The sequence below is a fragment of the Rhinopithecus roxellana genome, chromosome 1 (genome assembly GCF_007565055.1).
Source record: "Rhinopithecus roxellana isolate Shanxi Qingling chromosome 1, ASM756505v1, whole genome shotgun sequence".
Classification (NCBI taxonomy): domain Eukaryota; kingdom Metazoa; phylum Chordata; class Mammalia; order Primates; family Cercopithecidae; genus Rhinopithecus; species Rhinopithecus roxellana.
Genome location: NC_044549.1, coordinates 53101720 through 53122553, shown reverse-complemented (window position 1 = coordinate 53122553; position 20834 = coordinate 53101720). Strand labels below are relative to the sequence as shown.

The 20834-nt window shown below is 53.7% G+C and overlaps 1 long non-coding RNA gene across 1 annotated transcript; it reads right to left on the bottom strand.

Moving 5' to 3' along the window:
* Positions 1 to 11867: 11867 nt before the first annotated feature.
* LOC115900373 lies at positions 11868 to 18972 on the bottom strand. The gene is made up of 3 exons (XR_004060035.1): positions 18624 to 18972; positions 13557 to 13645; positions 11868 to 12060 (listed from the first exon to the last, which is right to left on the bottom strand). It is a non-coding gene; the product is annotated as an uncharacterized LOC115900373 (long non-coding RNA).
* Between the last annotated feature and the right edge of the window lie 1862 nt (positions 18973 to 20834).

Below are 20834 nucleotides of genomic sequence, written 5' to 3'. Positions count from 1 at the left end.
ATCCAGCTCGCTGCAGTCCTCTCCTCCACCTTTCCAAGGTAGATGCAGCTTGCTGCTCTCCTGATGCCCCCACTAAGGCTGTGGTTTCTGGGCCCCACTGAACTCTTGGCCTTTATTTCCCTGGCCCCCTCCCCTACCTCCTCTCTGTTTATCCCAGCCCCACCCCCAATTCTCTCTCCCCCAGTTCTTCCTTTGCCATTCCTAATCCCCTCATCCTGATTCCTCTTCTAGGTTTTCTCTAAGTTATCTTTTTATATACTTGCTAATATCTGTCCCCTTTTCCCCCAGACCTCCTCCTGTGCAACACAGAATGATGAACATCTACAAAATAGGAATCCCACTCCTGGCCCTAGCCATGACTCAGGTTTTGTGAAGGGGTGTGGGGCAGGAGAAAAAGCAAACCCCACCAAACCAACACCCAGTCTACAGCCTGATCTAAGTGCCACTCAAAACACGTTTCCTCCCTTTACTTTCCTATATCCCAAGAATTCTTCCTGAAAAAGGTGGCCCCTGAGAACCGTCTAAAAGCATCACAGTGTGGAAGGGCAAGGGTCCTGAGAGCTGGTCTTGCCATCCCTTGTCCCCAGTTTTCTTGAAGAAGCTGAGCTCCAGAGAAGAGGCAGGGCCCGTGGGGCGTTTGAGTTATACTCCAAGTCTAATTCCCAGTCCAGCAATCCTGCCCCCAGAGGCTCTCTTCATCTGTCCACTTGGCCAAGGAAGGGCCAGGTTGCCCCACGCCCCCTGCCTGGCTGCAGAAGACAACCACCGGAAGGGTGTCCTTGTAACTGGGGCCCCAGAACCATGTCTGCATGGAAAGGGCCCAAGGAGCTAGAGCCCTTTAGCCTCAAGAAGAGTGTGAGGGACTCAGCATCCTTCTGAAGCCTAAACCAAATTTTGGCCTGAGCTGTTTTCACCATCTGTGCCCTAGAAGGTTGTGAAGCTCTCGAAGTGGGTCTTCCTGCTTCCCCATCTTCTGAGGCTCAAGCCTTTCTCCGAGCCTCCGTGGGTCCCACCCTTGCACCCATCACACGGTGTCTGGGCCCTGCCTTCCTGACTCACCCACCCACTTCTACCCGCTGCCCTATTTCCATTCCTGAGACACTCCACTGGGCACTGCTGTTCCCTCCATTAGAAGACTTTCACAGGCCCTGACCATTCCTTTTGCTAGTCAAGTGAATGTCACCCCCTCAGAGAAGCCCTCCTGAGCACCCAATCTGCAGTAGGGTCACCCCATCTCTCGCCCTCACTCTTCCTGGTGTCCCCTTCCTAGCCCCTATCTCCATGGGGAGTTTTCTGCACTGATAGACTAGTCTCTCTCACACACCCAGGGGCCAGCGTGTCTGTCTTCTCTGTCCCCCACACGGGAGATGGTCAGTGTTCACTTGTTGGCATCAATGAAACAGGAAGGCCCCTAAGGTGCCGGGAATGGGAGCCCTTCACCCAGGTGAGGAAGGAGACTTGAGGAAGGGGAGAGGACCCAAGTTAGTGCCCTCTCCCTAACCCGAGGGTCAGCCCTGGGCAGGGCTGGTCACTATGCTTTGGGATGCTGTGGGCAGCAAGTCACCCAGGTGCCAAGGCAAGAGACCAAGGGCACAAGCTGTTCCAGTATAATAAAGAAAATATATAGAATAAGAATAGTTATACTAGAAATAGATTATAGATATGATTATATATGAATATCACTAATCATTAGTTTGTAATATTACTCTTTATTCCGATATTATAAACTTTGTTCTACAATTATAACCTAGGAAAAACCAGGCCATACAGAGATAGGAGCTGAAGGGACACGTTGAGAAGTGACCGGAAGACGGGTGTGAATCCTCTGTTACGCCCGGCCAGGGCCACTAGAGGGCTCCCTGGTCTAGCGGTAACGCCAGCGCTTGTAGAAGCGCTGACTTCCACAGTTCTGCAGGAGGACTTCCACTGCTTGTGGAAGGCCTGACATCAGTCAGGCCCGCGGCCAGCCATCCGGAGGCCTAACTGTCTCCCTGTGATGCTGTGCTTCAGCGGTCACGCTCCTGGTCCGCTTTCATGTTCCACTGTGTACACCTGGCTCTGCCTTTCAGATAGCAGTAGCAGAATTAGTGAAAGTATTAAAAGTCTTTGAAATGCATAGAAGAAATAATGGCATAAGCTGTCCCCTCTCTCTCTCTCCGCCTTGGCTGCCAAACAGGGAAGGGCCCACTGTCCCGTGGACACGTGACTCACGTGACCTTATCAATCATTGGAGATGACTTACACTCCTTACCCTGCCGCTTTTGCCTCGTATCCAATAAATAACAGTGCAGCCAGGCATTCGGGGCCACTACCGTCTCTCTGCATCCAGGTGGTAGTGATCCCAGTGGCCCAGCTGTTTTTTCTTCTGTCTCTTTGTCCTGTTTATTTCTACCATCTCTCCTCTCCGCACACGAGGAGAAAAATCCACAGACCCAGTAGGGCTGGACCCTACAGAAGGCCTCTCCCCTGTGCCCTTGACAGGTGGCCCGCTGGGGGACGTGGCCGCACTCGGTGCGCTGTGGTCCTGGAGCAGCCGCCTCCGGGCGGGCGGCACTTAGGAAGGACAAACTCTAGAACCCACAGCTCCAAAGGACCAATGCATGGGAAGGTCCGGAGGCTCAGGGGAGTGACCCCGCTTCTGGGCCAGCGCTTTGAGGCCCCTGTGGACCAGCGGAGAGGGCCCGGGTGAAGCCTCTGGAGCGGGGAGGGACCCGCGGGACCCGCAGAGGGCGCCTGTCCCTGTGGGCGCAGCAGTGCCTGGAGGGAGGTGGCCCTAGCAGCCGGCAGAAATCAGGCTCAGCCCACGGATCCCTGGCTCCAACTCCCAGGCCGGGCTCTGTCTCTTTGCCCAGGCTGGGAGGGGCTGATGGCGGTTGAAAGCCCAGCTCCCCGCCGCTGACTGTCTCCGGACCCCGCCCCCGTCCCCATGGAGACCCGACGGCGCCGTACAGCCTGTCAGAGGCTGCTCTGGGGTGCGCCCTATCTGTCCACCGCGGGCCGGCCTGCCCAGGCTGTCGCCCGACTAGAGACACCGGGTTGCCTGTCCATGCCTCCACTCCTGGCCCACTTCCCCGCGGGGCGGGCAGTAGGGCAGTGAGGAGTGGGAATCTTGTAACCAGAGAAGGGAACTGCCCCCAGGCCCAGAGAGTTTGGAGCCTGGGTACTGTCACTAACAGACCAGGACTCCCGCAGCTGGGCCCTCCCCTAGAGTCTTCCTGCAGCAAGGGCCTCCTCCGGAGGGGCTGTGATTGTTTCCCCGGGGTGGGGCTGAAGCCAGAGCCCAGAGGTTTGCCCCTGGGGCACGGATTCCCAAGGTCACTGGCCTCCCATGGGCTGCAGTGAAGCAGGCTCTAGGGGAGGATGGCCAGCTTTTCCCCTTCAAGGATATGAGCCCCAGGGAAGGCACTCCTGCTCTGGGGACTGCCTCCCTCCCCTACCTCAGAGCCAGCCCTCAGAAGCTTGGCCAAGCTGACCACTCTGTCTGTGATCTCTGCCAGGGAGGCTGAAAGAATATCCAGCCCCACCTGTGGTCCCTTCCCATCTCAGGCTATATAACAGTATGACTCCCCATTTATTTTTTTCGTTTCCCTCTACCCCAGGGAACGACTCCCACTAAACCAGCTGACGTGGGACCACTGGGTCAATTTTGGCCAGAAGATGCTGACACCATACAGAGAGCCTGGGCACCTGGGCCCCCTACAAGCCTGGTCATGGTGTCCATGGGATTTCAGGTCTCATACATGTCCGAATCAGTATTTCCCCCCCAAAAAAATACGCATGTAATTATCCCATGGCCTCGTACCTAATCCTGGGGTACAGGAGAAGTGCAGAGGAGGAGGTGCTCTGTCATTGGAGCACAGTCTCTTCCTCCTGGGGGTCCCACCCATTCTTCCCCATCTGACAAAGTCCACCTTCTCTGTGGAACCAAAGAGGGCTCAAAGAGAGCTGGCTGTTCCCACTTTTTAATTTTCAGCTGCAGCCGGGCGCGGTGGCTCAAGCCTGTAATCCCAGCACTTTGGGAGGCCGAGACGGGTGGATCACGAGGTCAGGAGATCGAGACCATCCTGGCGAACATGGTGAAACCCCGTCTCTACTAAAAAATACAAAAAAACTAGCCGGGCGTGGTGGTGGGCGCCTGTAGTCCCAGCTACTTGGGAGGCTGAGGCGGGAGAATGGCGTAAACCCGGGAGGCGGAGCTTGCAGTGAGCTGAGATCCGGCCACTGCACTCCAGCCTGGGCGACAGAGGGAGACTCCGCCTCAAAAAAAAAAAAAAAAAAAAAATTCAGCTGCCTGAGGAGGGCCAGAAGTCAGGGCAGAAGCCCACCATTCCTGCTCAGCACTCTTCCTGGGCCTGGGGTGCCAGTGCCCTGCCATAGACATATGGAGCCTCAATGTCCTTCTCTATTCCATGGTGGCCGGGCCCTGCCCTTCTACTCAGGGAACCCTACAGACCTCAGTAATAAAACTATCACAAGAAAATACCATGCCCCACCATTTTTTCCCTTCAACTTGAACTGATTAAAAAGTTACTAACACTAGACCCCGGGGAGCGCCCCCCCTCCCCGGAACAACTGATGAGGGACCCATGGGAGAACAGTGGTCAGGAGATGGCACTGATACTATACGAAGAGCCACTCCTGGACCACCCGAGCCCCAAACAACTCAGCTCATGATGGTCATGGGATTCTAGACTGAGAACATCTCCATGTCAATAGTAGAAAGAAAATTCAACTATTCCATGGCCCCCTACCTGATTTTAGAGCACCCAAAACAAAAGAGGAAGCACTCTACCATCAGAGAACTGTCCCTTCCTCCTGGGGTTCCCACTTGTCTTTCTCTATCCACTGAAGTTACCACCTTCCCTCTCCCACTGAAATGGGCTCACAGCGAGCCAGCTTGTCACACTTTTAACATTCAGCTGCCCAAGGAGAGCCAGAAGTCAGGGCAGAAGACCACCATTCCTGCCAGTGCACGTGCTGGCCTGCAGAGGAAGCCGGACAGTTTTAGTGAAGCTCCCAGCATGACCCTGTGGCCTCCCCCTCCACCCAGAGCACCAGAAGCAGTCACAGAGACCCAGAAATGTCCCTGGCCCAGTGAGAACCATTGCAGGAAGCCAGCTTCCTCCAAGCTGGACAGCCAGAGGCTGTGACATCAGCCTTGCCAAGAAACCAGGGCTGCCGCAGGGCTGCCAGAAGTTGACTTTCATTTCTGCTAAGATTCTGTCACTTGAGCCCAGCGCAGAACATTCCAACCAATAAAATCGCCCCAAAGAAGTAGTTGTACGGCAGTAGTGAAGCCAAAAATCACATAGGTGGGGTAGTCAAACCACACTTCCTGCATTCTATGGTACTTATTCTGTCTTTATTAGTATTATTTTAATTGGCAAATCATGCTTGTATTCATTCATGGGGTACAATGTGAGGATTTGCTTGATCTGTGCACTGTGGAAGGAGGAAATCCCGCTACTTAGCATCTCCACCACCTCAGAGAGACCAATTCCACATGATGTCCCGGAAGTGTTGATCTAAAAAAGTTGACCCCTTAGAAATAGCAAGTAGATTGATTTTGACCTGGGGTTAGGGAGTGACAGAGGGAGGGAATGGGGGGTTGTCGGTCAAAGGAGCAAAGTCGGGACAGGAAGAAGAGGTTTTGACATCTAGTGCACAGCAGAGTGACCAGAGTCAATGAGAATGTCTTGGATTTTGCAAAACACCTGAGATAGTCCGTGTCAAATGTCTCCCTGCATTTAGATTGGGAAGGATGAAGGTCCTGAGATCCAAGAATATTTCCTTTTTTTTGTTTTGTTTTTGTTTTTGTTTTTGTTTGAGACGGAGTCTTGCTCATCGCCCAGGCTGGAGTGCAGTGGCAAGATCTCAGCTCATGCAAGCTCCGCCTCCCAGGTTCACGCCATTCTCCTACCTCAGCCTCCCAAGTAGCTGGGACTACAGGTGCCCGCCACCTCGCCCGGCTAATTTTTTGTATTTTTAGCAGAGACAGGATTTCACCGTGTTAGCCAGGATGGTCTTGATCTCCTGACCTTGTGATCCACCCACCTTGGCCTCCCAAAGTGCTGGGATTACAGGTGTGAGCCACCACGCCCAGCTGAGATCCAAGAATATTGAAACCTGACAGTGGATGCCAACAGCTGCGGGGAGGAGCCAAGCAAGATGCCCACGCTGCCGTGTGCCCAGCAACTTCGGAGCCTGCAGCACTTCTCCCCTGCCCTGCTCTATTTTATCTTTTTTAATAAAGATGATTCCTGATAAATGACCATTTCCTGCAAATCTTGTAGTAGCATTGGAAAGGTGGCAGGTGGATCACAGACACTCTGCTGCTTTGCACCCTCCCTGCACAGAATGGGGGCTGTGTACACCCTAGTTTAGGTGGCATGCAGTCATGTGATCCTCTCAGTTACTCAGAAAAATTGAAAACAAAAGACTTCAGGGAAGTATCAGGGTGACCCCACCCACAGCAAATCATTATCAGTGTTTCTGAAGGGCAGAGGCTCTGAACGGGTGCAGGGCAGAGTCCCACACATTGGGCATGGCCTCTCCACACTCACACTGCCTGGTGATCACTTTCAGAAGGACCAGTAGCCCCTTCAGTTCCCATCTGCCTGTGTTAATCATGCTGAGAGGTTCCCAGGAGGATCCCGAAGTCCTGGGAACCAGACTGTGCTGGGGTCAGAGTGGCGTGGGTGTGGTCCCCAAAGCGCCTTATGGGGCTACTTGTGCTGCTTGGCTCCTGACTATCTAATGTGGCAGTGGCCTTTTTGCTGCAATGGTTTCCCCTTTTGCGAAAAGTGGCACGGAGCCCATCCCCCTCAGATGCCTGACAGGAGTAAGCCTTCATCCAGACCCAGGTTGAAGGGGTGCCTCTATGTGAGGCAGGCGTCCTGGGGGTCTGGGGAGGGTTGATGGCAAGACACAGCAGCAGCCTGAAGGGACGGAGGGGGTAGTGGGAATGGGGGCTTTCATAAGGTGGGTTCCAGTTTCCCAGGAACCCAGTGTTTCCATGTCAGGCAGTGAATCTATGGGTGCAGATGCCCATCAGCACCCATCAGGGAGCTTCCTCATGGGTTCCTAAGGAGCCTGAGGAAGGTCCAGAAGGCCCTGCCCTTGTACATGGCTGGTGGCTCGGTGTGCACAGCCTTGAATATACGGTGACCCTGCACACTACTGATAGTGGCCAAGGACTATCCTGGAGTTCAACTAATCATATAAGATTCTCCTTCCCCAACAAAGAGCAGGACCAGGAAGCAAGGAGCAGGCTGGGGCAAGCACGGGAGTGTTGTGGAGCCCCTTGTCTCCCCAGTGTGCCGCTGTCCTTTAAATCCACTTTGGGGTTGAGGGTCCCCCAGGTGTCAATACTGAATCTCCCTCCACCCAATGCCAGTTTGCAACCCCAGAGAGAGGGTCCCCGTGGGTCCTATTTGAGCTCCCCACCAAGGGCCCCACAGAGTCTATGCCTCCAATTTGCTGCCGTGCCCCCCTGGGAGTGCCGGCCCTGTGAGAAGAGGAGCCTTCCCCAGGTCTGGCTTTCACTGGCATTGGACAAGTTGTTTCTGGCCTGTGCCCTGTGGTAGACCTTGACATCTCTTCTCCAGAAGCCAGGGCTCCAGGCTCAGTGAGCTGGGCTGGGTCAAGACACCATAGGGAAGGGACTCCAGGCACTAGGGCAAAACCCACAGACAAAGCTCCTTCCAGTGTCCACCCAGGCCACGCCTAAGGAGCCATGTGGCCCCAAGTGCAGGTCAGGCTACCTTGGCTTGTTCCTCTCCCTTTGTGGCCAGCAGCCTCCTTTTAAGGGGACATTCTTCTTGGGAGGAATTGAGAGCCATAGAGGGTGGGAAGCAGGCCTGAAAAGGGCAGACTTCCTAGAGACAGCCCAGAGAGCAGGGCCAGGCAGTGGGGAAGCTCAAACTCCACCGTCCAGGTGAGGACACTGAGGCTGAAAAGAGATGGGGTAGCATTTCCTATGGTATCTGGACAGGAGAGGATGGCAAAGATTTGCTGTTTACCCCATCCCAGGCTGCCCCACACCCGCCCAGCCACTTCCCAGTTCTCTGCTTTGTCTCCCTTCTCAGGTTCTGAAGTCATCCTGCTTTACACCTGTCACTCCCACTGAAGCAGGGACCTTGCCTCGCTGACAGCCACAGAGGCCTCGCAGCCAGTAGGCCCTCAATCAATATTTGTGGAATCAGTGAGATGGGATTCAAGTCAGAGGTGTGCCTGCAGAGCAATGGAAGTGCAGCTCTGGGTCCGAGAGGCCACCCAGTAGAGCAGTAGAGCACCCTGGGGACCTGCAGGGGCAGTGGACGCCTACTGTGACTCTGGGGAAGGCTGATGGAACTGTCACTCACTAAGCTTATTTGCTCATCCAATCTTGAGGATTCTTATCTCCCTACTTGGCAAGCCTGGTGGGTTCACAGCTACCCCCGAGGGTTTCTTTGGCAAACTTAAATCAGACTACTCCTTACTTGCCAGCACCTGTTACTAAAGAAGGGGGAGCAGAAAGAATGGGGGTGTCATAGCGACAGGGGTAAGGAGAAGGCAAAGAGTTTTCCACTTCTGGCAATGGTAGCGGTGGCAGCCACCTGGCCCAGGGCACCATCTCCTTTCTCCTGTCCCCTGCTTCCTCTGCCCTGCCACTTCCCCCTTCCTCCCAACCCAACTCACGGCAGTCTTCTCTCCATCTTTCCAAGGTAGATGCAGCTTGCTGCTCTCCTGATGCCCCCACTAAGGCTGTGGCTTCTGGTCCCCACTGACTTCTTGGACTTTATTTCCCTGGCCTCCTCTCCCACCTCCTTTCTCTTTGTCCCAGCCCCGCCCCCAACTCCCTCTCCCCTAGCTCCTCCTTTGCCATTCCTAATCCCCTCATCTTCATTCCTCTTCTAGGTTTTCTCTTGCTAAATTGTCTTTTACACACTTGCTAATATCTGTCTCCTTTCCCCTAGACTTCCTGTGCAACATGCAATGATGAAAATCTAGACACAGGAATCTCATTCCTGGCCCTAGCCAGAACTCAGGTTTTGTGAAGGGGTGTGGGGTGGAAGAAAAAGCAAACCCCACCAAACCAACACCCAGTCTACAGCCTGATCTAAGTGCCACTCAAACACGTTTCCTCCCTTTACTTTCTTATAACCCGAGAATTCTTCCTGAAAAAGACGGCCCCTGAGAACCGTCTAAAAGCATCATGGGGTGGAAGGGCAAGGATCCTGAGAGTTGGTCTTGCCATCCCCTTGTCTCCAGTTTTCTTGAAGAAGTTGAGCTCCAGAGAAGAGGCAGGGCCCGTGGGCTGTTTGGATTACACTCCAAGTCTAATTCCCAGTCCAGCAATCCTGCCCCCAGAGGCTCCCTTCATCTGTCCACTTGGCCAAGGAAGGGGCGGGTTGGCCCACAACCCCTGCCTGGCTGCAGACATCAGAAAGGTGTCCATGTAGCCGGGGCCCCAGAACCATGTCTGTGTGGAAAGGGCCCAAGGAGCTGGAGCCCTTTAGCCTCAAGAAGAGCATGAGGGACCCAGCACCCTTCTGAAACCTAAACCAAATTCTGGCCTGAGCCGTTTTCACCGTCTGCACCCTAGAAGGTTGTGAAGGCCTTGAAGTGGGTCTTCTTGTTTTCCTGTCTTCTGAGGCCCAGGCCTTTCTCAGAGCCTCCATGGGTCACACCCTTGCACCCATCACATGGTGTCTGGGCCCTGCCTGCCTGGCTCACACCCCTCACCCTGCTGCCCTATTTCCATCCCTGAAACAGTCCACTGGACACTGCCATTCCTTCTCTTAAAAGACTTTCACAGGCCCTGACCATCCCTTGGTCAATCTAGTGAAAGTCTCCCCCTCAGATAAACCCTCCCTGAGCACCCCATCTGTAGCAGAGTCACCCCCAACTTCCACCCTCACTTTTCCTGGTGTCTCCTTCCTAGTCCCTACCTCTATGGGGGAGTTTCTTCACTGATAGACTAGACTCCATCGCCCACCCGGGGACCAGCGTGTCTGTCTTCTCTGTCCCTGCACACCAGAGGTGATCAATGATCCCTGTTGACATCAATGAAACAGGAAGGCCCTTGAGGTGCTGGGAGCCGTTCACTGCAGGTGAGAAGGAGCCTTGAGAAGTGGAGAGGACCCGAGTTAGTGTCCTCTCCCCACCCGGAAGGTCAGCTCCTGGCAGCTCTGCGGCTCTGTGGCTTGAGGCGCCTCTCCCCTGTGCCCTTGAAGGGGGGCCCGCAGGGGACGTGGCCGCACTCGGTCAGCTGTGGTCCTGCAGCAGCCGCGCCCAGAGGGCGGCTCTTAGGAAGGACAAATTCCAAAACGCAGGCCTCCAAAGGACCCATGGGAAGGTCGGGAGGCTCAGGGGAGTGACCCCGCGTCTGGGCCAGCGCTTTGAGGCCCCTGTGGACCCAGCGGAGAGGGCCCGGGTGAGGCCTCCGGAGGCGCTGAGCCAGGCCGGGAGCCGCGGGACCCGCAGAGGGCGCCCGTCCGCGTGGAGGCAGCAGCGTCTGGAAGGAGGCTGCCCTGGCCGCCGGCAGAAATCAGACTCTACTCCGGGGTCTCTGGCTCCGCCTCCCAGGCCGGGCTCTGTCTCTTTGGCCAGGCTGGGCGGGGCTGATGGCCGTTGGAAGCCCCGCCCCCCGCCGCTCACCACCCAGTGGCCCCGCTTCCGTCTCCATGGAGACCCGACGCAGCTGGACCGCCTGTCAGGGCTGCTCTGGAGCCTGGGGCCTGCCCCGTGCGCCCTGTCTGCCCTCCGCGAGCCGTGCTGTCCAGGCTGACCCACAGCCCGACTCGAGACATCGGGATGCCTGTCCACGCCTCCACTCCTGGGCCACTTCCCTGTGGGGCGGGCAGTGGGGCAGGGCGGGGTGGGAATCTGCTGCAACCAGGGAAGGGAATTGTCCCTAGGCACAGAGAGTTTGGAGCCTGGGGTACTGTTACTAACAGCCCAGGATCCCGCAGCTGGGCCCTGCCTTAGAGTCTTCCTGCAGCAGGGCTCTCCTCTGGAAGGGCTGTGAGGGCTGTGAATGTTTCTCCGAGGTGGGGCTAAGCTAAAGCCCAGAGGTTTGCCCTGGGCATGGATCCCCCAGGTCACTCGCCTCCCGCGGGCTGCAGTGAAGGAGGCTCTGAGGGGAGGATGGCCGGCTTTTCCCCTGCAAGGATATGAACCCCAGGGAAGGCATTTCTGCTCTGGGGACTGCCTCCCTCCCAGACATCACAGCCAGCCCTTGCAGAAGCTTGGCCAAGCTGACCACTTTGTCAGTGATCTCTGCAAGGGAGGGTGAACGAACACCCAGCCCCAGCTGTGTTCCCTTTCTGCTTCAGGCTAGGCCATATCTAGGCCTATCAGGGAGGTTGGTCTGGTCTCCTCATGAGCCCCCCTGCACAGACGTCTAGATGTCCAGAGTCCCAACAGAACAACAAAGGGTTAAAAACTATCTCTATACTGAAGCAGGCCAAGCTGAAGGCTGACTTCTAGGGTGCCCTAGAATGGTGGAAACTGCACACACCTGACACCACCTAGCAGAGTTGGCTTCCAGAGGAATCTTTCTGCGGGTCCTCACTGACCACAGGATGCAAGCCTTCAAGATGTGCCTTCAAGACCTGTGTTCCTGATGTGCCTTCAGGACCTGTGCTGTGGGCACCTGCTGGCCTCCCCATTGCTAGAATCCATTTGTACAGCCCTTGTGGTGCTGTGCACACTAGGACCAGTGTTCCCAACTTGCCCGATCATAAAACCACTGAGGACCCATTCTGTGGAACCAATACACTCCACACCTCAGTGGCCTTTCTTGTCCGTGCATCCGTACCTCTGTCTGGGATGCTTTTCCATTCAAATTTTGTCCCAATAAAACCTCTTCAGCAAAAAGAAAAGCAAATCAAAAGCCAACAGCATTTATTATATCTTTTCCAGGGGCCACAGGCTTGCGGGCCTACCTGGCCAGGCAGATGCTCCAAATCTGCCTGAGAGGCATGAGGTGAGGGTCTGGTGCTGGAGGGTATGGTGGCCCTGCCAAGGAGCACCTGTGGTTCCAGCTGCCACAGCAAGCAGAATGGAGGCCTGGGGCTGCAAGACGTTTTGAAGAGACACAGGAATCAGCATTTTTGTACATGATCTTGTGTGTGTGTGTGTGTGTGTGTGTGTGTGTGTGTGTGTGTGTGTGTGTGTGAAACACCGGAGTCATAAAACTAGATTAAAAGAAAAACTGCAGAATATAAAACAAAACCCACCTGCAGCTCAGGGCTGACCTGCAGGCCACCTGTGACTGGTGCAATTTCCCGCCTGTGCTGCCCATGACTGGGTAAGTCTCCACTGCACACCCCATGGACATGGTCTCAGTCTGTGGTTGCAGCCCCAAGTGCCACAGAGGTCCCTCCTCATTGCCAGGGCTGTCTGGCCCTGAGTCTGTGAGCTCCTGTGGGGCAGGCGTCAGCTTCTTGACCTGGTTTTCCTTCATAACTGCTCTCTGAGGGTAGCGGCTGGCCAGAGATCCTTTGCCAAATGGATCCTGGAACCCAGCCCTGGTCCCTAGGCCTCTCCCCACTGGAGGCACTCATCACTGGCAGGCTGGCCACCAGGGCATGCTTCTCTTCCCTTGACTTTATGTCCCAAGCCTGGAAGGAAGCATCCAGAAGTCTCCTCCTAGCACCACGGGACCCAGACAGCAAGAGAACAGAGTAGCAGGGTCACACCCTGGCTTGCAGGGCCAGCTTCTGGCAACTGCCACAGACCTGCCACACTCAGCCGTAGGTTCCCAAATGCAGCCCAGAACAGCTGCAACTCCTTGGGCCTCCTCTGACTGGTCTATATGCTAATTAGCAACCTGCCTTTGTCCAAAACCCAGCACCCCATGTAGACAGAGCGGCTCAGGGATCCCATCGTTCCTGGGAGCCACTGCCTCCTCCAGACCTCAGCCCTGCCTGCCTCCAGAGGGGACAGTAGAACTACAACTTCCTCCAGGAAACATATTCACAAACATACTAGAAGGGCCAGGCGGAAGAACGATTCTGCTGGCTTTGGGCCTTGATGTGTTGCAGGATTTTTAAGGAATCAGAGAGACCAATGGGGCTCAGGAGGATTTTTTTTTTTTGAGACGGAGTCTTGCTCTGTCGCCCAGGCTAGAGTGCAGTGCTGGGATCTCGGCTCACTGCAAGCTCTGCCTCCTGGGTTCATGCCATTCTCCTGCCTCAGCCTCCTGATCAGCTGGGACTATAGGCGCCCACCACCATGCCCGGCCAATTGTTTTGTATTTTTAGTAGAGACGGGGTTTCACCATGTTAGCCAGGATGGTCTCGACCTCCTGACCTCATGATCCGCCGGCCTCAGCCTCCCAAAGTGCTGGGATTACAGGCGTGAGCCACCACATCCGGCCAGGAGGATATTTATTAATTATTTAGCTGCACCAGCCCAGTCAGATTAACATCCAAAGGACTGAGCCCCAAAGAGTCAAGTTACCTTTTAAGCATTTCGTGGGTCAGGGGAGATTTGTGCAGGGGGAATACTACAGAAGTAAGAAACAAAGACAGTTACTCAATTGAAACATGCATTACACAATTTCTTACTTTTCAAGGAAAACGTGTTTTGCAACTTGAGTTTATCTGTCTAGTGACCTTGCAGCTGCACAGCTAGGGAAACAGGGTCTTCACAATACCTGGGAAAGGAGGAGAGATAAGGCTCAACAGCCACAGAAAAACAGGCAGTTAATTTTAAAGGACTCCAGCTCTTTCTCAGAGGGAATTGGGTTTTCTTACATACAACTGAGTTTCTGCTTACACATTCTTTAATTTCTTTTAATTCCTGTTGCAGATGAAGAAAGAAGGGATTTCTTTTCCTACACAGAAACACCCTGAGCAGGAACAGAAATAGATCTTTTGTGCCCACTGATATGTGTCTCTCTTGCCCAGCCTGTCATTGTCCAGGGCTGTGGGTAGTGGAAGGCAGGAACTGCAGGCTCCTTGCCTGGTTCTGCAGAAGCCCTGGGTCAAAGGCCTCCACTGAGAGCATCCAGAAATGTGTGCTTCTCCATCCTGGCCACATACTCAAATCATCGGGTGAGCCTTCAACACACCCGTGCTTCTCCCAGACCAAGGAAATCCAGGGCGCTGAAGATGGGGCCTAGGTATGAAGTTTTCTTTTTTTTTTTTTGTTTTGAGACGGAGTCTGGCTCTGTCGCCCAGGCTGGAGTGCGGTGGCCGGATCTCAGCTCACTGCAAGCTCCGCCTCCCAGGTTTACGCCATTCTCCTGCCTCCGCCTCCCAAGTAGCTGGGACTACAGGCGCCCACCTCGTCGCCCTGCTAGTTTTTTGTATTCTTTAGTAGAGACGGGGTTTCACCGTATTAGCCAGGATGGTCTCAATCTCCTGACCTTGTGATCCGCCCGTCTCGGCCTCCCAAAGTGCTGGGATTACAGGCTTGAGCCACCGCGCCCGGCCGCATGAAGTTTTCTTAAAGCTCCAGCTCTCTAGTGAGTTTCCTGCCTTGGCACTCCTGGAGACATTGCCTGGGCAGCTCAGGGGCCTGCAGCTCTACCTAAGGCAGAGCTCCAGGAACTTGCAGGGTCAAAGGCGCCTGGGCAAGCTTCCCAGCATCCCAGTTTCCACACTGCCATAGGGGTGAGAGCAACTGAGGGGAAGAAAGGAAGGCCACAGTGGACTTTCCAGGCCCTGCTCTACTGGGGAGGGAGGGTGCCTGGGCAGCTTCTCTGCACTCTCTGTCTACAGCCTCCTTCAGTAGCAAAGCCGGCTGGACTTGTCAGGGGATGCTTGCATAGCCTTATGGGCCAAGAAATGAGTCCTAACTCATGTGTCCTCCCACACTGAGTAAAAATCTCTGGCCCCCACCATGATTCAGAGCCTGAAGTTCCAGAAACTCAGGAGGCTCAGCACCAGAACTCAGGAGCTCTCAGCCTGGGTGGAGCCCTGAGTTTCTTTTTTTTTTTTTTTTTTTTTTTTTTTTTGAGATGGAGTCTCGTTTTGTCACCCACCCAGGCTGGAGCACAGTGGCGTGATCTCAGCTCACTGCAACCTCCCTCTCCTGGGTTCAAGCGATTCTCCTGCCTCAGCCTCCTACGTAGCTGGGATTACAGGTGCGTGCCACCACGCCTGGGTAATTTTTGTATTTGTAGTAGAGACAGGGTTTTGCCATATTGGTCAGACTGGTCTCGAACTCCTGACCTCAGGTGATCCACCCGCCTCAGCCTTCCAAAGTGCTGAGATAGGCGTGAGCCACCAGGCCCGGCCTGGAGCCCTGGCTTTCTATCCTTTTGCCTCCTATGCTGGGTGAGCCCCCAAGGCCAGCGCGGCCACTGGGAGGGCTGACAGCAAAAGGGCCACCAGCTTGGGGCTCAGAGACACATGGGAAGGGGCAGATGCAGAGGCAGCTGGGGTTTTTGTGAGGCGAAGCCTCATTTTCAAGTTCATGGGTTTTAGGCACTCATTGATTTTTGACTTTTTTTCACTCAGCAGTTTCCTATTTTTTATTTATTAAAAAAGTATCAAACATACGTAAAATTTACCATTTTACGTGTCCATCTCAGCATCATTAAATATATTCACAATGTTGTGCAAACATCACTACTATTATTTCCAGAGCTTTTCCATCATCCCAAACAGAAACTGTGTGCCCCTTCAAGAGTAATTCTCCACTCCCCCTGACCCCACTCTGTTCTATTTTTGTCTCTATGAATTTTCCTATTCTAGGTACTTCCAAAGAGTGGAGTGATACAATATTTGTCCTCCTGTGTCAGGCTTATTTCCCTAGGAATAATGTTTTCTTTGTTCTTCTGAGGTAGATTATCTCTTTGTTGCCCAGGCTGGAGTGTAGTGGCGTAATCACAGCTCACTGCAGCCTCTGATTCCTGGACTCACAGGATCCTCCCAAGTAACTGGGACTATAGGCTCACGCCACCATGCCCAGCTGATTTTTAACTTTTATAGACACAGGACCTTGCTATGTTGCCCAAGCTGGTCTCAAACTCCTGAAGTGATCCTCTTGCCTCAGCCTCCTGAAGTGATCCTCTTGCCTCAGCCTCCTGAAGTGCTGCAGTTTTAGACATCAGCCACTGCGCCCAGCCTGGACATTTCATTGAAATGGAATCATACGACACGCAGTCTTTTGCAACTGGCCTCCTTCACCTAGCACCCATGTTGCAGCAAGTGTCATTCATTTATTCCTTCTTATAGCTGAATAATATTCTAATACACGGATAAACTACATTTTGTTATTCACTTAGTGGATGGACATGTGAGTTGTTCCTGCTTTTTAGCTGTTATAAATAGCAATGTTTTACATTCCCATCGGTACCTAGGAATACGTTTAATACGAAAGGCAAAGGATTCTATATAAATCAGTTATAGCCTGGCTGTGCCCACAGTCCCAGTTACTTAAGAGGCTATCATGGTAAAACCACTTAAGCCCAGAAGTTCGAGGTTGCAGTGAGGGATGACTGTACCACTGCATATCAGCCTGGGTAACAGAGCAAGACCCTGTCTCTAAAAAACAAACCAATTAATCTTACTGAAGGAACTGAAACAAGACCTAAAATAGTATCATGGGCGGAACGTTTATGTTCCTCCAAAATTCCTGTGCTGAAGCCCTAACCCTCGGGTGGCTGTGTCTGGAGTAAGGAAAGAATGAAGGTTAAATGATGTCACAAGGTGGGGCCCCGATCTGAGAGAATTCATGTCCTTATAAGAAGGGGGCCTTATAAGAAGAGGTGGCACCAGGGCAGGTGCACTGGCTCACACTTGTAATCCCAGCACTTTGGGAGGCCGAGGCAGGTGGATCATCTGAGGTCAAGAATTCGAGACCGGCCTGGCCAACATGGCGAAACCCCGTCTCTACTACAAATACAAAAATAGCCAGGCGTGGTGGCAGGCGCCTGTAATCCCAGCTACTTGGGAGGCTGAGATAGGAAAATTGCTAGAACCCTGGGGGTGGAGGTTGCAGTGAGCCAAGATGGCACCACTGCACTCCAGCCTGGGTAACAGAGTGAGACTCCATCTCATAAAAGAAGACGCGACACCAGAGACACCTTGCTCATGTGTCCTCTCTCTGTGCACACAGCGGAAAGGGCATGGGAGGACACAGTGAGAAGACAGCAGTCTGTGAGCCCGGAAGAGCGCCCTCACCAGAAACCAAATGTGCCAGCACCTTGCTCATGGACTTCCAGCCTCCAGAACTGTGAGGAAACAAATCGTGTGTTTTGGAGCCGCCCAGGCTGTGGGGTTTTGTTAAGGCTGTGGGGTTTTGTTAAGGCAGCTGGAGCAGACTAATGCAACAGCTGCAACAAAACTGCAATTGATGAGAAAAAAACAATGGGATTGAAGAAAAAAATGAATTCCAGTCAAAATCTCAACAGAGTTTTATTTGGGAGGTGAGATGAGAGAGGAAACAGGTGGGAAAAGAGAGGCAAAAGGCTTGGTTAGTCTCAGGGCTGGAGAAGGTCAGGGTAGTGGACAGAGACCCCCAGCTGCCGGCTGCGGGGTCCGAGACGCCAACCGTGTATGTGATGAAGCTGGGCCACCCAAGAGACTTCTCCTTCACCAAGGCCAGCATGGCAGGGACCTGGATTTCACCTGGGAGAGACATCAGAGCCAGGGGTGCACATTCTGCAGAGTGGAGGGAACACTGAGTGGGGCCTCAGGACCCCGAGGCGGGAGGGCTGCTCTGCATGGCCCATCTCTGGAAGCACCCCCGCTTCAGCCTGACATGCTGGGCTTCCCTCCTGGGGCCCAAGGGTATGGAGTGGGGACCCCTGCCCAGGTCACACCTCATGGGCAGGTAATGACACCTGGGCACTGCTCATGGGCGGCATGTAGTCTGCAGAGTCGGGAAGTTCTGTCCGTACTCAGGGTGTTTTTTGAGGGAAGAGCAAATCAATATGAATGTCAGAATCAAATTCAAGTTTATTCAATTCTAATCAAGTGCTGCTTTAAAAAAGGCTAAACCAACATAAAATACCACCAAGCACCCGCTCTCCAAGGCAGCAGCCCGAGCTCTGCTCACGGCTGGTCTCCAGCAGCCGCCAGGGGGCCGGCCCTCCTCCCTCATGGCGATGCTGGACATTCCCTGCCTCTGCAGGAGACACACGGTCATGCTGGCTGCAGCAAGGCAGGAGGATGAGCAGGTGGAAATGCCGAGGAACTCCTTGGTTCTCTCACCCCAGAACTCTTTCCAGCCTGCTAGGCTCTGGGCCTGAGGGATCATTCACCCCCCAACCCCACCCTGTGACTTAGTCATAGGGGAAGTGAGGCCTGGAAAGAGGGGACTTGTCCCAGCAGGGATTAGGGCTTTCCTCCCTGCTCTGTGGCGGATGCTTCTGCACTGAATTCGGCCATGCCACACACCACACGCTCACTGGCACCTTTTCTGGGTTCTCAGTGCTGCCCCTACAAGCTTAACTTGTATCTGGGGAAGACCAGCAGAGGTCAGAACAATTAATACAATCACGCAGCCTGAGAGACAGCAATAGTGCTACGGAAAGAGTACTTCAATTTAAAAATTATAATTGTAAAAATAAATTTTAAAGAGAGCTGGCCCAGGACATCCACGCCACATTCTCTCTTCCTCCAGGGCCCTCCTGATGCCCCTGACTCTGGCCTGGCCTGAGGCATGCACATGCCACTCACCTCCAAGTTCTCCAGAACCTCCGGGGCACCAAAGACCCTGACCTCGGAGCTGGTGTAGTGGTTGCTCAAAAGGATTTCAGTCTGGTTGGCATAAAGACCTGGGCTGAAGGGCACCTCTGGTCAGCTGGTAATGACACGGAGTTCAGCCTTGTCCTCACGCAGCGAGGGAAGGACAGGGAGGTTTGGAGCTGACAGTCAATAAATGGGTAATGGGTGGCCATTAGTGAAGTGGCAGGAGGCGGGGCAGCACACACCGCGAGCTGTTCTGTGTATGAACGGCCAGGTGATGATGTCTGAACATCTTCCTTTAATTTTGCAGACGGAAACAGGGCACAATGAACCTGGGAACCCGCAAAAATGATGAGCATAGAGCTCTGTGGGGTGTGGTAAGAAGGGGGGAGGGGATGAAAATACCTTTGCATTGGGTTTTGACTTTTGAGCCATACAAGTATTTTACATGTTCAAAACCTAGAATTAAGCCCCCAAGGAGAAAAAGAAATCCAGACCCTAACTTGTCTTCCTATCCATCCACCATCACGAGACAGCAGCAGCCTAATGTAGAGGTGGAATGGCTCACTGCAGCCGCAGCACAGAGCCACCTGGGGACACGGCCTTGGAAGGCCAGGGCTCTGTTTCACAGGGAGCCTGGCATGCTGTGAACCAGGGACCACCACGTCGTGCTGTCTCCTCCCCAGCAGGGGTCTGCAGCTGGGGGTGCATGTGGCAGGGGCTCCTCTTCACACCTAGTAACCCTTGCACAGAATGTTTGCTTCCTGCCCCAGAAACTTTGAGTTTTGCTTGTTTGGAGGTCTTAGTTTCCACGAGGGAATGCTTCCCCAGAGGAAATCTGGCAATGGTTCTAGTGCATTGGAAGATGAGACTTTCCCCTGGCCATCTGGGGCTCCCCAGGCCACTGAAGCAATGGGAAGCAAAAGCGTTCCTCTACTGGCTGGAGAGATTGAGCCCAGTCACCAAGGCTTTGCTACGCAATGGGGACAAGAACCTGGGGGCTTCTCTGGTATTTCCATACCCAATGGTAATGGCTCATGGGAAATTCTAGCAACCAAAAAAGGCAGGACAGTTGAAGAATCAGAGTACTTAGGAATGATGGTTTGAGTCACAACACAGATAGGAGAAACTTGAGGCCAGGTGCAGTGGCTTCATGCCCATAATCTCAGCACTTTAGGAGGCCAAGGTGGGCAGATCACTTGAGTCCAGGAGTTCAAGGTTAAAGTGAGCCGTGATTTTTCCACTGCACTCCAGCCTGGGTGACAGAGAGAGAGCTTGTTTCTATAAAACCAATTTTAAAAAAGAAACTTGACCAGCTCAGGTCTGTATGAGGGCAGGGGACAATGGAATGGGTTTGGGAAGAAGGAAGCCACAGACATTACCCACAGCTGTGCCCTCCATTAGCAAAGGAAGGGCTGCAGTAGCTTTTCTCACTTTCACTTTCCTGGTTACACACACGTTAGTTGGTTTGTGCTATTTCCTTCTTTCCATTTTTTTACTTTCTATACAGGTGTCAATGGCTAACGTTACAATTTAGTCTTCAGGTGACAGAATATTCAGCAGCGCTGTGATGGAACCTGAGGTGTCACTCAGAGCCCCGCATACACAGTGACTGAGGGACTGTGCCTCATTGTGGGCAGGGTGTGAGAAACCCCTTCTTGGTCTGGAGTGTGTCTGTATCTTGGGAGGCGGAAACACAAGGCTGCTTGCTTGTTCTGAATTTCACATGTGCGTGGAAGGTGCAGGTGGAAGCTTAGTGTCATATGATAGCTGGGTTAGAGCCTTTTTGTCTCTCAGCTCCAAAGCCATTGTTCACCACCTTGCTCTGTGATCATAGCATTGGACTTTGTCAATGTTCTCCTCTGCCAGTTAGCAGAGGTGACACTGGGGGTGCTGCGGGAAGAAGGGGCGACCCTCATGGTTGCACTGGGCAGCCCTCTCTTCCCATCTGCAGTTGCCGTGGGCAGGCAGGGTTCCATGGGAGTGACTTCCCACATGCAGTGCCCTGTCTGCCAGCACCCGAGGGACGTCCTGCTTGCCAGTCCTGTCTCACACTCCCATGCCTGCCAGCCCCAGCCTGCTGGCTGCAGCAACTGCCTTGTGGGGGAACTGCCACGTTCTCCGCCATTCCAAAGGCTGCTTCCACTCCTTCTCCAATGAGTCCGAGCCTCGGGACCAGAGGAATGACCCAAGCAACCCTGA